Raw genomic sequence first — 16,562 nt, forward strand, 5'->3', positions numbered from 1 at the left:
TTCACTGAGTTAGAATTCCTTTCCAATTCAGGTATCAGTCCCCTGCTGGCCATGTAGACCATTTGTATGAATGGAAGGATCTCTATTTGTCACCTTTCAGGGACCTGTGTTGATAAGGCCAGGCCGTATTACTTTCAGAGTCACACTGGGCATCGGCATTCAGCCAGCAGTAGAGGGATGAGGAGTGGGAAACACACATGCTTCTTAAACATCTGGGCGAGGAAGCTCCCTTACATCCCCGGTCTCACCTAAGTAGAAAGGGAGCTGGACAGTAGAGTCTGGGCGGGGACCTCTTCCCCCTGGCCACTCTGCACAACAGAGGGGGCATGGCTTTTTGGTAGACAGCTATCCATTACTGCACACTGGAATTCTAAATTCTATTTATAGTTAGAGTATTGTTCCTAGTAGACCACGAAATATACCATGTATGTACTATAAACTGTTACAACAGTGCATGTGCCAGCTTGATTGCCACTGCCCTGACGCATAGTAAGATGACATATGTCCAGCATGCTGTAGACGAGTGTAGTTTGCTCACTATTAGATGTTCACACCAGTCTGCAAGGTAGCAAATGATGATGTGACTTGAAACAGTCTTGAGCTCCTGTGGGTGGTCAGTCTTCAATCTGTTTAATTTGATTTATCAAGGGACCAGTGGTTTCACTTCTCTGAAAGGTCAAGCATGACACATAGGTTTACCTGCAAGTTTCTGATCAGAGAGGATCCCTGCCCTGCTCCCACCCTGACATGACCAACTCCTGGAGTTGGTCCCAAGCCCCAGCAAGATTCATAGTCTTGCAAGAGTAAGCTGCACTTGGTGCTAAACTTGGGGCTGGAAGTTAGGACCCAGTGTCCCTGGAACCCCAGCCAGCCAGGCTGTGGGAGACGTGGCTTTCTGGGTGCCATCCCACTGAGGTACTAGATGAACCTGCTCTATTCCAGACCATACTCTTTGCTTTTTGGAGTGCATTTTGTTTCATAGGCTGCTGAAATGAAGAGAACTGGGTTTCAAGATGATTTTGGCTTTTTGCCCTGCCAAACTGAATTAGGATTGCTGGATGACAAGCATGCCCAGAGAAACCAAAGATAAATGCCAATTTTAATAGGCTTGTTTGTTTATCCTTTTCTCTCCAGTTAATAAGTATGAATGGACCCCAAATTCAGTCCAAGGATCATGTCAAAGGCAGGAAGTTAAGAAAAAAAGAAGAGTTTGGGGGTTGGTCTATGATTTTGATACTACTGAAGTTTTGTTAAGACCAAAGATTAAAAATAAGTTTGTAAACTGTCATTAGTCTGTAACAATAAAAGCACACTTTTGCATGCTACCTAAACACATCAGAGTGCAGCTGTGTAAATCTATTGTTACATGTAATTTTTTCAAAATTGATGTTCTAAAAACTATTTCTCAGCTGTATTGCTTTTTTTTAAGAGTGCAAACAGGAAATAAAATGGTCACAGTTGAAAACGGAATTGGCTTGAGGGGTCAAATGTTTGATATTTTAATGTGATCTGCCCTTTGCCAGATCACCAGTAAAGCCAGTTTTTAGAAATCTACCTCACAGAAACCAAAGAGTAATATTGGCATTTGTAATGTCCACACGGTTGTGCAGGACAGTATAAGCCAAATGAGATTTGGAGTGTTTTTGTGTGCTATTCCTTTTTACCTGGTAGTATTTGCAATAAGAGATTTCCAATTGCATTGAATGCTATAGGTTCTTATTTTAAACCAAACCAGACCAAACCAAAACCAAAAAATCCTGCAAAAAATTCATGCCAGTCAGTAGTTGGATTTCCTTTGGATCAATTAGGAAATTCATTGTTTTATTTTTCCATGAGTGGCTAAGACAAGTATTCACTTACTTGGATTATTGAATTTTTTTAGTGTTAGACTTAAGCACCACTGAATCACTTTTATTGTAATTGGTTTATCGTCTGTACCTTGGCCTTTGGGTTTCTTCTATTTTTTTTTTTTTTTAACCTGGATGTTATTTATCTTTTCTGAAGGCTACTTTTAAATTACATCAGATCTCATCTTGACCTTTTGACTTAGGCCTGGTTTTGTTTAATAGGATAAGTTGATTGTATTTTGGTTAAAAAGAAATTGAATTGTTACTTTGTTATTGGATAAATAATCCTTAGCAATGATGTATTACCCCATTCTGTCAACCTAAACGTGTTTCAGAGTGATGAAAACCCATTGACACAGTTGTCAAAGCAAGAGTAATGAATGTAACAAAAATACATTCCCTAGAAATGTTTGGCGTAATTGCTGACATGGCAATACAGTGAATAGGGAGGCTTTTGGTGGTCTTTGCAAAGGCTTGGGGGTTTGAGTCATCACAAGGAAGTTAAAAAGGGGGCTGTGCACTATCGGTGATACAGCAGAGATGAAATGGTTTTCCCACATAATGTCTACCAGAAACCACACCTATGCAAAATTACACGTGTGTTCTTGGCATTTTGCCCAGAATTGAACTATATACTAGAAATGATTCAAGCTTATCAAAAGAACCACATTCCCCTTTGACATCTCTTTAAAATTTATGTTCAAAAACACCTTCTTCCATACCGTACCCAGTCGTTTTTTCAGACCTGCCTCTTCCTTTATTGATAAAGGGTCTGCTTGGCAGAAGGGCTTGGGGGTGACAATTCAGGGAGTGTCGCTGACCATTGGAAACTGTGGTCCGCGGAGGGGGGTGGCACCAGCTGGGGCTGTGGGGGCTTCCCCCTGAGAACTGAGAAGTGCCCCCTCCATTTGTGTGCATCCCTTCTGCAGGTTTCAGCCCTGTGGTCCACGCTCCTGCCTCCCAGACCCTACTACTCTTGGCTTCCTCCATGCTTCCCATCCATCAGACCTGGGCCACTCTTTCCAACAGCTTCCTGCCCCACTGCCCTCCCCGTAAATCTCAGTAGCCACTGCTCCCCCCTCCGCCCCCAGGGTCATCCTGGCCTTTCTCAGAAGCCATGGGAGGAGGTAGGAAAGGCGCAAATTTTGGATTCAGACAGAAGCAGAATTGTATTACAGATACAATACTTGGGAGTCCTGTGAGCGGGGTCATTTACTAAACCTCTCCATGCTTCAGTTTCTGCCTCTGTCAAAGTGATCACGATACTTAGAGAGTTGGTGTGTCCCCTGCGATCGGTATATCACCAGGTCTGGGACCTGGTAGTAGCGCATAACATGTGAGTTCCCTTTCTCTTACAGGTAAAAATTATGGCAAAATTAATTCTTTTGGACTGTGTCTTTAGTTGATTCTCTTCCCAATATTTAGCTGTTGCCTCCAGTTCCCGTGATAGAGATTTTCAGCGTAGCCAATAGCCAATGTGGCATAGATGCCGCAAACATGAGGAGGGGTACCAAAATAATTGGGGGTGAAGGTTCCCTTAGGGCTTGGCCCAGCGAACTGAACCACTTTCTGAATGTCTGTGGATTTTGCCATGTGCAAAAATTTGCTTTAGAAGACACTTTAAGAAGGAAGGAGCAGGCTACCCTTTTGAGTTGCAAATTTGCTTTCCCTTGATTATTTGAAGGTGAAGCAAGGTGGTTGTTTTGGCCAGCAACCCAGGAATGCTACAGTCCGCTCTGCCTTTGAGGTTCCCAAAGGGGATACTTGTAGTAGGGACACTGACAAAGCAAGACAAAGTTACAACTTATTATTAGCTGAGGCTTTGGTCTTGAGTCCCAGTGCAGTGCTCCATCACTATGGGCTAGAAGAAGTGACAGTCTCCTTTCCCCGAGTGAAGTTGGTTTGAATGACCTGGAAGCAAAGTACTCCACGAGACAGGATCTGAGTCCTTAGGGCCCAAACCAATGTCAGACATTAACCCTGTTATGGGAAAGAGAAAGACTGAGCCAAGGTCCACATCCAGTAACAGAAAAGGGGAAGGGTTTCTCTCTTGCCACCTATGGCACAGGGCTAGGCCATCTGCCTCAGGTGCTGGGCGGAGCTAGAAGCAGAACCAAGCCTCCTTGGGGGAGAGAGATGCTGGAAAGATGGAGAGATGAGTAGGTGGAGGGGGGAAAGGAGACAGCATCCACATGCTGACCTAATCAATATTCACCTGGAAAGGTGCACTCATATACTACTCCTTCGTCCTCATTTATATTTATTCAGTGTATTGACAGATATATAGTAAGTGTTCAACATTTGTTGGATTATTATTGTAGACATGACTTAAGAGTCTTGCAAACTCTTTCTTACACACCTCTAAAGAGTTTTTCAAACGTGGGAACTAAATAACAAGGAAAGAAAAACCTTGATTACTCCAAAATTGGTTTTAATTCCAAGGAGGAATCATTAACCTCAACAACATTTTTTTTTTGTCCTGATGAAATAGCATTGCATCAGATCCAATGAAAATCTATTAAAAAAAAAAAAAAAGAAAATCTATTGAGTGGTTTTACATGTCATTAAGATAAAGCTTTTGCAACACAGAAAATATTTTATAACGCATGCATAAACAAGGACATCTGAGATGATTACACATCTTTTTATTTTATTAATGGAATCACTTTGCAATTCATAGTTGTCTTAATATTTCGGTGCAGTCGAGGGTTCCTGAATTGACACTTGTTTCTCTTCTCTGAAAGGTTTTTCAGAGGTCTGATAGTATGGCTTCTGTTTCTAAAAATCCAAAGTCCAAAAAGCCACAAATCCTCCCTTAGAAAACCCTGGGTGTCATTGAATTGGTTGTCTAAAAGAAGAGAAACCTAATGTGCTCAGCTGCAATTGTCCTATGCCGTCTCCATGCTGTCCTTTTCTGGCTGGTTCTCAGCTGGAATATTTGCAAAGGAGACATTCAGGCTGAGGATTGAGGAGCTGGAGCTGGTTAGGCTCCGGAGCTGTCCATAGCTGAGCCTTTGTCACCGTCCAGGTGGGGCTCCTCCCCTCTTGGCTGCTCCTGCCATCGCTCTATGACCCTCATTGAGAACTTGGGGCCTTTCTACCAAATGAAAAATTTTAAGAATAACAACAGTAATAATGAGGCCACAGCAAGGAAGTATTTTAGCCATGTCATATACATGCATTGCAAAAAACCTTCCATTCCCTAAACTGGAAAGAGGGAACAGACAAGTTGCTTCCGGCTGGGTTGCATGAAGGGAATGGCCACCAGAGTTTCAGCCAACTCTCTGCTGTCACCTTTGATTGAAACCAGCAGAGATGTGTTTTGGCAAATCTATTCATGATTTGTCTTTCCTTACAGGGCTCCCCAACTTGGCAAATTGAGTTTCCCATCAGGGAGTCTGTTGAAGTTAATGTATTGACAATCTGCTGTGATTGACGATGAATGTCTCATTAACATTTCCCCCACTCTTTGACCCCCAGGGCAATGCTAAGAAGACACCTGGTTTAAAGAAATAAAAGGACGACTTCTTCAGACAGGAAGAACTTCTCCAAAGGTAAGGGTTTGCCTTCTGAAAAGGTTTAAATTAGTAAAGAAGGGAATCGTACCGTAAAATATGATTATGTAATATTATTGCCATCATTAATACTTTTCAATCCAAAAAGTATGATGAAAGACGGGGAGCAGGAATTAGAGATGCAAAAACATTAATCATACTGCTTGTCAAAGGGGACGGATCGAATACATAGGAAAGATAAGCCAGCCCTTCGCGTCCTTCCATAGTAATGAGATTTCTGTCTCACTAAGTCATGAATCACAAAGTTCAGAAAATAGGCAGAGTGAAGGTACTGCTAGTAAACAATATGTTTCTGAAGGAGTTGAAGATTTAAAATGATAAGGAATCATTTACGAGAAAAGAGTTTTCTTTTTGATTCAATCGGGTATCAGAACATCTCCCGAGAATATACTTATCTGTACATAATGTTTGTTGTCTCACAATGAAGCCAAATAATATAAAAGTCTGTTTGGAAAGTTTAAATACTACTTTGATATGTGCTTTCTGCTTTGTAAATCAATTGCCCCGAGCCCCCACTGCCTACCCCTTTCCCGCTTATGTCACTTAGAATTATCAGCTCTAGAACAGACTTTGCCAGGCCTGTGATGCCTTCTGAAAAGCCAGCTATTATAGTATTGAACTTGATGAAGAATATCTTACTTGGAGATCTGGAACATAGTTCAGAGACCTCTGTCTCATAAGAAATTTATGAGAGCGTGATTGTTCAGACATTTAGTCCTCTACTCTCATAGGTTTTATTTAACAAATAAACTCTCATGGGCTTTAATTATGAAAACAAGATTGTCTGCAAGATTTGGAAGTAGGAAAATCTTGCAAGCATGTTGTCTCTTGCCCTTGAGAAATGCTAACATTAATCCATTCAGATGTTGTTTTCTGCTTAAGAGGAAGTGATTCACGCCTCAGTTGAATTTGCTCCTGTTGTGTTGTATAAAAACTGATCTCATGTAACTAATTCTTCTGGTGCTTCAAAATACCCCCAGAAACCCCCAAGTCAGTAGCCTGAAAACCAAGAACATTGCTTTGTAAATCAAGTCACACACGTTTTGTTCTGCTTTGAGGAGTTCTTGAAAAGTGAAAATTAGTAAAGACTAGCAAAATTGCTGTCAAATAGTTGCAACCAATACCAAAGAGCCTTCATTTTGTATAAATGGCTCTTCCACTAGAAACTCCCTTAGTTAATGTAAAATAACTTACTTTTAATGTTTTAATGATATATATATATATACCTCTACAAGCCTCCTCCAACTGGTGTCCTTAATTCATAAAACAACACCTGCAAGGTCAAGCTAAGCAAGAGTAAGACCCAACACCTGCAAGGTCAAGCTAAGCAAGAGTAAGACCCATCCGTTCTGATGGGGACACAGAAGTCTGGATCTACCAAATCACAGTTGTTGGGAATTAGGAATTAGTAGTAATGATGTTAAATAAAGGTGGCCTACGGTAAATCACTAGTATCTCAGTGGTATATCATGGCAAGTCCTTCTGGAGATTATATATCATGTGACACCGAGGAGAGGTAGGAAGACAGCAAGGCCAGGAGCTTATTTGTAAGTGGTGATTTCTAGTGAAAGGGGGAAGATACATGAAGACCAGGCAAGTGGAGGAGTGTGTGGTGTCCTTGGAAGGTGGCAGGGGTGGAGCTCAGTAAGGACTCCAACACTTTCCAGGGCATTCTCAGGTGGTTGCTACAGAAGTTTGCCTGGCTAGTGGTGCTGTTGCTCTTTCATGCATTGTGTGAGAGTCAGTTGACTTAACATCTCTGTCTTCTAGAAGCACAGGTGAACAGTTTCAGTCCTCCCCTTCACGGTACATTCTTCTCCTTGATCTTTTTGGTTATTAGTCTTTTGTTAAATGATGAAAGTGAGCTTTTAGTTGACGGGCTCTGAGAGCCACCAAAATACCTCATTTTGTCTTGGTGAATGATTTAATCTGGTCGAAAAGGAAGTACCGAGTGTCTTCCCCCATTTCTTTCCCTTGCCTCCAAGAAACAAAGACACCCTGAAACTTCCCCAAATTGTGAAGCACTCTTGTATTCAAAATGTCCCCGGCTATTCAAGAATTCAGCCTCCAACATTAGAAAAAGAAAGTCTGTTTGTAGCTACTTAGAGTTTTCAGTGTCTTTCCCATGTTCACTAGTGTGCTGCAGTATCCTCAAGACATAACTGACCATAATTGTGGTGTCTGAATCCCCACTCCCACACCCACTTCCTTCCCTCCAGAAGGTGTTACCCCAACTGATTGATAATCCAGCCATGTATAAAAATCATGTTCCCCTTCATCATTAACACTAATGTGTAAATTCTCTAGAAGGAAAAGAATTCTCCGCATTTCTGCTACTTGGCTTGAAAACCTTGGGGTAACTTGCAGGATGGCTAATGATGGAATTTCTAGAAGCCACCAGACTGGGAGGTCAGGTAGGGAGTAGTGCCCCCCAAATCACTTTATAACTGGTTTCCTGCTCTGGCTGCATTTGTATAAGTTTGGTCCTGATGGTAACCATAAGAAGTCTGTAGAAGAATCATGCCCTGCCATACCTTAGGGTGTGTCCCCATTTGGCAAGCAATATAAAAAAGGAAAACCTGACAAGGTATTGGAGCTATTTGATGACAGTTTTTGGTTGGTGATTCAATAGCCATTCTTTCCCTTAGACTCACAGCACTATGTTTTATTTTTTACAAAGATTTTATTTATTTATTCAAGAGAGACACACAGAGAGAGGCAGAGACACAGGCAGAGGGAGAAGCAGGCTCCCTGCACGGAGCCCGATGTGGGACTCGATCCCAGGACCCCGGGATCATGACCTGAGCCAAAGGCAGATGCTCAACCACTGAGCCACCCAGGTGCCCCTCACAGCACTACCTTTTAAAAAATTATGTATACATAAGAGGAGAATGTTATTGATATTTTGAGTAGATAATAAGAGAACTGATAACAGGAAAAAGATTTTTATCTTATAGTTAAATTCATTTGTCATTTAGTTATAATTTATAATATAGTTAAGTGATTTGTCATGTGACTCAGTATTTAATTACAAAGCACAAGGGGACAACTGTTTTTAATACTGTTTAACAATAAGGGGATCTATCAGAATTTGTCCTACGGGATCATTGTAAAGCTGAGAAGTTTTTTTTTTAATATTTTATTTAAATTCAATTTGCCATCATATAATACCCAGCACTCATCTCATCATGTGCCCTCCTTAGTGCCTGTCAGTCACCCAGTCACCCCCCTTTCCCCGACCCACCTACCCTTCTGCAACTCTTTGTTTCCCGGAGTTAGGAGTCTCTCATGGTTTATCTCCCTCTCTAATTTTTCCCCACTCAGTTTCCCTCCTTCCCCTTAGAGTCCCTTTCACTATTTCTTATATTCCACATATGAGTGAAGCCATATGATGATTGTTTCTCTGACTTACTTATTTCACTAAACGTAATACCCTCCAGTTCCATCCACGTAGAAGCAAACGGTAGGTACTCATCCTTTCTGATGGCTGGGTAATATTCCATTGTGTATGTAGACCACATCTTTAAAGCTGAGAAGTTGTATCTCATATTATTGGACACCAGACAAATCTAGGAGACACATCATCCACAAGAGGAATATGCACCTCATGAAATGAGGGGTGAAAAGCACATGAATGACAGTTTTGGAGACTGACAAAAGCTAAGACAGGGATCTCAACCTAAGCAGAGGATATTCACCTCTTCTTTGTTTTCTACCCATTTGTTGGGATTGATTGCATAGTCATCTAGAGAACCAGGCGCTCTCTTCTTGGAATTATTGCCTTCCTCCCTCTTCACCCTGAAGTATGATGTAGGCAAGCTCTAGATTTCAGCTCCTTGCCCACAGCTCTTGAGCTGTTGGCCCACTTGGGAGCACCCTCCGTCATGATGGTGACCTACTTCCATCATGATGGCGCCATGGAATCAGGGCTCTGCCCGGAAGCCGAGGGAGAGAGAACCTTCTGTTCTTCCATCACAGCTTTCCATTAACTCTGTGGAGCCTGAGTCACGCCCTATGACCTGTGGTCACGTATTAAATCTCACAGTGCGAGTCGGGATGTTTATCTCTGAGTTATTCTGGCCTCTGTGACTGAGAGGCCTTTATTGATTAAGTCTGTCTGCCCCTTGCATCCTGTCCTCATAACTCTTATGAGGCACAACCATTTTTCTCTAGAAACTCACCCTGTCCCCCTCCCACTACTCTGGCTTTTCTGCCTGAGAGCTTCTCTGAAGGCCCCGAAAGATGCCTGAGGAAGGGCACCGGCTTTCTGTGCTGGGAGGCAGCAGGAGGATGGAGATTGAGCAAGGGTGGCAGAGGGCTGAGAAGGGTCACAGCGTTTTTCCGTGGCAGTGACAGTGCTGGTAGTCAGTAGAAGGAACCCTGCAGGGGTTGTGCGTTCCTCTCCTATCCTCCCTCTGTGGTCTGATGGGGAGAAGGATCTACTTCAGAACTGGAAGGAGGAAATTGCCTAAGTCAGTCTTGTCACAAGGAAACATGTAGCGACTTAGCCTTTAGATGTCAGAGGGTTGGTGCAGTGACCTTTGCAAAGACTTACTGGATCAGATTTGTTCTCCCCCAAGCTCTTTGTGCTTAGTCTTGCAGGTTTAAAACACTGTTTTAAATGTTTAGAGCTGGAGCTGGTGGTGAGAGGAGGCTGGATCAGTGGGCCACAGACTGTAGCTTAGAAGCTCACTGAAATGACTAGAACTTTACCACTCTGGAGGGGGGCACTCCCCTGTCACCCTCACTCCCAGCCAGTGCAACCTCTTTTGAGATAGCTCCACCCCTAAGAGGAAGCATCTTCAAAAGGATCCTTAGAAACGGCATCCCTTACTCATTAGGACTTAGCACTTTTACGCTCAGCAATCTCATGACCAAAATTCATGTGCGTTGAAGATTATAGGCCACAGCCTACTGGGTCAGATTACACTGGACAGCCTTAAGTATTTAGGTCTACAGTCCCTGCACAGACAGATGTAGGGATGGGTGCCTAGGTGCTGTGGGTGCTGTGAGCAGACTCCTTCCTTCCAGCATCTGGACATTTCATCCCTGGCTGCTTTTGGAGGGAGTCAAATCCTGACAGGAGGGTTATCTAGGGAACTACCCGGGAGGAAAATGAAGCCCCGTATGGAGCAGGAGGCCAGGCCCAGGCCCCTGCTGGTGACGCAGTATGTTGCTGTCACATCTGAATGCATACACAAATAGATGCTTGGACTTCTTCTCCTTCTTCTTCTTCTTCTTCTTTTTTTTTTTTTTTTTGCTTTGTTTTGTTTTGTTTTATTTTGCCTTTCACGACAGCATCTGTTTTGCGAGGCAAAGAAAAAAAAATCTCTTGGAAGGCTTCACGTTTTCCTATCTGCAGAAGGCATTTCTACAGCTTTTGTCAAACTTAGCTGGTCTGTAAAGCGTCTTTGTTTCTGGTTGACTGTTGCAGAAAGCAAGTCCATAAACTAGCACGAATACAGGAGAGAATGATTTCTATTGAAAGAGTCGAGTAGGATATGGTGCATGGGGCCAGTGGTGAAAAGGGTTTTGTTTCTTGCAGGGCGGTGGAAATCCACATTCATATTGGCGCTTTTGCATTCGTTAGCATGCACGGTTAAACAATGGGCATGCCAGCCGACGTGGCGGTGTTGATTAATGCATTCCCTGAACGTGTTGATTAATGTGTTCCTGCAGTGCCTCCACAGCCCAGACTGCACCTGAGATGAGACTGCACCTGAGATGCGCAGGATGGGCCTCGAGGCTGGCTGCCGCAGCACTCACAGGACCACAGCCTTCCCTGTGTAGTGTATGGGCATGGGCCTTCCCTGTGTATGTGTAACACCAGGGCCATTATGCACAAACCCACAGATCCCACAGACTTTTTACAGAAATCCGGACAGGATTTCTTGCAAAAGCGTCTGCACCATGATCTAGCCAGAGACTCTAGATTATATAAACTATGAAGTGCATACAAGGAGCGCTCTTTCTAGCTGAACAGATGTTTGGTGCCCTCCATCCCATGGGTGATTCCACACCGATTTTCATTTTTGTCATTCTCAAAGGTTTTGTAAAGAAAAAGAGCAGAAAATACTTCCAGCGTGCAGTTTTTCACTTGAATAGCCTGGGAAGGGATATGCCAGTGGACTGTCCATTAGACACTTGGCGAACGTGGCATCTCGGTTGGAAACCCAGTCTTCCCAGAGACAGGGATTCCCATCGGCCCAGCAAAGGTGATTCCCTTCCCAGGTGGCTTCTTTCAAGGTTGTGACTTCTTTTGCTGTATTATGGATTCCCATCCAACCACTTTTTTTTTTTTTCCTGTAGAAATTGTTTCTGGAAAGGCTCATCTTGATGTGGTTCTCCCTGGCTAATTGTTTGAAAAAGATGAGCTTGCGTAATTTTGTATTTGTTTACTATCTTACTGGTTATTTGAGACGTAAGAATTCTACTGCTACAGTTCTCAGCAAGATGACAACAATGATGAGAAACAATGATGAGAAAGCCATGTTCTCAAACGACGAGAGATTGTCTGAATGTAGAAGAAATGGTTCAGTGGTGTTGCCCACTGTGCTTGGAGGCCTCCAGCTGTGAGGCATTTTCATAGAGGAAACCATCAGTGTTTCTAAGAAAAACTATTTTCGGCTTCGGAAAAAGCAAAGTGAACAAGTTCATCCCGAGCAAGTGGGAAATTTTATGTATTAGAGAATTACTGTAGGAAATTATTATGCACAGAGGTGGTGAAGTCACTAGTACTTATCCCATTTAATTATTGGCATGAATTTAATGGCAAAGGATGGTATTCTGATATATTCAGGGCTTGAGTGAAGAGTCTTTATTCCATTTAGATTTAGCCTAAGTGACAAGACTACAGGAAAGGTCTACTTTGGCAATTCATGGAATACATAACTTCTATTACTTGCTTAACGCCATCTAACCCCAAATTACTGTTTTAAAAATGCTTAGTTATATGTCTGTCTCACGGGAATTATTTGTTGAAAATAAACAAGTAAAACATGGAACCACTTCCTTGGCATTGGTATACATGAAGTTCTCTTCTGGAACTCGGGGTACACAGGATATGTGTTTAAATCCTTACCAGTGATGTGGAAGATGTATTTGGGAAAACCAATCTACTTGATTTTTCAGACAACCTGATTTCAGACAACAAATTATATAATATGTTTAAATGAGAAATGCACCAAAATAACCGACAGGGACTTCACATTTGTGATTAGACATGCATTTTCATAGTGAGCTTGAAATCCACAAGAACTGAAGGGGTAAACAAAGAGACGCAGTGAACATGATTAATCCGTTTTTCTGCAAAGCTTTTGATACTGTACTGAATAAAAGCTTTGCTGACAGAAGCTGTTAGCCTGGTGAAGGAGAGGCCATAGGAATAGGTTATGAAAGGAGAGAATGGAAAGCAGACAACAATCCACATGGAAAAGGAGGGCAGGGGAAATGGTTTCTGCAAGTTTGTATTTATTTTGTTGTCAGCAAGCACAGAGAGCCTGTAGTTAATGTAGTTTAAATGACTTTGTTCCTGGGGGGAAAATACCTACAAAAGAATTTGACGAATATAACTAGACAAAACTACTGTATTTAAATTATTCAAATGACCTGGAAAATACATCTAAGTTCCAAGTGTCCTGTAAAATATTTCTCTGTTATGTAACAGTTCCCTGTTTTAGAGAATCCAACCACAGATAAGCTTTAATATCAAAAAAAAAAAAAGGTCTTCAAATTGATTTGTTGTACAAAACAATAAATCATTTGACTGGTATATATATTTGAAGGGTCTTAAAAACTTTCTTGCCGTAGAGGGGTAGGAATAAAAGAAATACATTTTAGACAGCCTCTTGCACCATCTTGGGCCCTTAGTTCATGCTTTGTAAATATTTGCTGAATGAAAATGAATATTTGTCATATACCAAACCCAGAAATCATCCCTAGGGAAAACTTTCTCCTTAATTTTCTCTCTGCATCTTCAAAGCTGTTGCTGATGGTTATTGGTTACACAGAGCAGCTTTATGTTAACTTGATAGGCATTTTCATTTTCCTAAAAACACAGCTTTGACCACCAGGATTTTTCTTCTGTAGAACAGTCCACAAGTTCAGTGAGAAAGTAGATGTCAAACATCTACATTATAGTGGACTTGCTGATTCTGTCCAAATTAGTTTTATTACTGAAATGTAGCCGTCTTGATCTAGTAAGTGCTCTAGTGGACATGGGAGGGCATGGAAAGATCTTTGTTATGAAGAGTGAACAATTGAAGGCCTTTCTTTTATAAAACACATTCCCCTCAGCTGAGAGTCAAACATAGTTCTTCGCACTTAGAATGTTCAATAACCACTGAATGACCTATGGGGCCATGGCCAATACCTGAACCCGGAATCTCACCACTTTATTGATAATAAATCAGACTTTATTCTGGAGTTATTTGGATTTCATTAGTACAAATACTACTACCGATAGTACTGACTGTCTTCATTAACAAACATTATTGATTGCTTTTTATATATAGGGAACCATGAGAGGCTCTGCTAAAGCAGCTTGCATTATAAAATATGGCTTTTGCCCTTCAGTAAACTCATACTCTTTAGTTACATACAAATCAATCAACTGTTCACAAGCACATGTATGTAGTAGGTATGAAAATAAAGGGAAAGCACAGAGTAGCATTATTGACTTAAATGTGCTCTGGGAGTTCAGAGGAACAGTGACCACTAGATAGAGATTGACAAAGATTAATGGCTGGTTTGAACTTGAACTCATGATTGAAGGGGGAATGGTTTTGAAACTAGTTCAGGAAGATTTTAAATAAAAAAGTGCAGAAATTCCAGAGATGGAGGGAAGGGCGCATGGGTGGCCCATTCCATTGAGCATCGGACTCTTGGTTTCGGCTCAGGTCATGATTCAGGGTTGGCTCAGGTTGTGACCTCAGGGTCCTGAGACTGAGCCCCATGTCAGGCTCCACGCTCAGTGGAGTCTCAAGCTCCCAATGAGTGTGGAGTCTGCTTGAGATTCTCTCTCTCTTTCTCCCTGCCCGCCCCCGCTTAAATAAATAAATAAATCTAAAAAAGAAAAAGAAATTCCAGAGGGGAACAGCCAAGTCTTGAACAGGGGAGGAAGAGAAGTGCTATGTATTTGCATGGCAAAAGGGAAAAAACATGAAGAAATTTAGAGCAGGAAGTAGACCTAAGTAAGAAGTGGTTGAAAGTGACCTTTGGAGAGATGTTTGTTCTTTCTTTAATGGATGAATAAACATTTGTTCATTCATTTATGAGCTACTCTGTTTCAGACATTATCAAAGGGTAGCAAGCAAGCTATACATAAAATGTGTAGAGCACAATAATAGCGGTATGGTGCCATCAGCCCCCCCCCCCCAAACTAAAAGTATTGACAACGTATATATTTATGTTTGAGTATATAATGGTGATACAGAAGCAAATGTGACAGCTCTGCATGGGGGCAGCAGGAAAATCCTGGAGAAGTATCACTGAGGATGAATAGGCATCTTGCAGGCAGACATGGAGAAGGACGTCCCAGCTGTGGGCAGAGTCACAGTGGATGCCACTGGAAGCCTTAGGATTGATGCGCTGTGAGTGCCCTGGTGTGATTGAAGGTGAAGAAGTTAGAGGTGCTGTGAAGGCACGTTGGAGAGTATCATCTGGGCCAAGAGTTTGGTTTAGGGTGCCGGATTCCACGTAAGGATTTTGAGTAAAGGAGTCACGTGATCAGATCTAGTCTGATCATTAGAACAAATACCCTGATAGTTTAGCACACATGGGTGAAAATTGGAAGCCGGACACCTGCAGGAGGCGAGAGCTCCTGAGCTGGAGAGCCTGACACAGAGAGGACAGTTTACAGCATATTGAATGGCCCTAAATGCCAGTTTGGAATGAGAAATGAGGAAAAGCAAGGCCTGACCTCTGGCTTGAGACAAGGGTGGTTGGTGGTGCTACTGAGCAGAATAGAAAAGGCAGAAGGGCTGCTTTTGAGAAGAAGATGGACTTTTGTTGTGAATATGCCCAGTCTGAAATACACCTGATTATGACCATGCTGTACAGAGTTTGAATTATGTTCAGGAACGAACCTATTATGACCTTGAGTGAGAAGGGACATCTGCCAACCCGTGTTTTGAGAAAGTTCATTTGGCATCAGTATTTTAGGGAAGTTTCATGAAAGCCCATTAAAGATGAAGAAAACAGGTAGGATACTAGTGCCATGGTGAGTGCATAGGGACCGAGAACCCAAAATTGGGAGAGAGGCCTTGAGAATGGCAAGCAGACATCCAAAGAGTCAACCACGCTGTAGCTGGAGAACAGCTAGAGAACTTGCCTTTCTGTTGTCTGGTTTAAGTCCAGCAGATCTTTTGTCACCTTCTTCTCTGAACGCGATCTCAGTGGAGACGCTCTGCCTTAGTTGAGTTTCATCTTTGGAGCTCAGAGAACTGGGTTGGCGACAGTGACAGCCAGCCATCCCAGGCTGTCCTCAGAAGGTGGGGGTGGTTTCCCACGGACCACATGCGAGAAGAATTAATGTCATCAATCATGTCCAGGAGAAGAACTGGCTCTAGAAACCAAAGGTCAAAAACTCTTATTAACCGAAAGACCTAGAATGTACACAATTCAGACCAAAATGACTTTCTCAGAGAGCAAGCTGAACAAAGAAAATTTTGCCAAGGGCAAAACTGAAGGAAAACAGTACATAGCATTCCCAAGGGTCACTGGAAACATTTTTTTGAAGCAATAATATGGGACAGTGTGTCATTATTACTAAGCAGACGCATTTGAGTCCAGCGTAAGGAGGAAAGAGCTCCATTGTTTCTGTCCTTGTTATGTTCGTGGCGGTGGATTTGTTTGTCCCATGGTCACTGTTTGGAAAGGGAGATCACTTAGCCACATGCCAGATGACTGAGGTGGTATTTCCACAAACCATTTCCATTTTAATCATTCTTTCATATTTGTAGATGAAAAACGGCTTCACCCTAGGGCATGTGCTAAGATGAATCACAAGGCTCAGAAATTTTGTCCTGAAGTGATGAGTTGGCTGCAGAGGGAATTCATGTGTACTTATGGACAAATTCTGGCATCGTTAAAGCCTCAAATCATAATTTTAAATGCCCAAATCATAATTGATATTCATAAA

General features: G+C 42.2%; 1 protein-coding gene across 19 annotated transcripts in view; it reads left to right on the top strand.

The window, feature by feature from the left end:
- The window catches only part of NRCAM (neuronal cell adhesion molecule), a 280,017-nt gene that overhangs the window by 134,667 nt on the left and 128,788 nt on the right, over positions 1-16,562 (top strand). For all 19 annotated transcript variants that reach the window (XM_041723226.1, XM_041723232.1, XM_041723228.1 and 16 more), the window contains exon 3: positions 5,328-5,401. The gene's annotated coding sequence lies outside the window, so the exon portion shown is untranslated. The remainder of the gene's footprint in view (positions 1-5,327; positions 5,402-16,562) is intronic.

Source organism: Vulpes lagopus, chromosome 11, assembly GCF_018345385.1.
Source record: "Vulpes lagopus strain Blue_001 chromosome 11, ASM1834538v1, whole genome shotgun sequence".
Classification (NCBI taxonomy): domain Eukaryota; kingdom Metazoa; phylum Chordata; class Mammalia; order Carnivora; family Canidae; genus Vulpes; species Vulpes lagopus.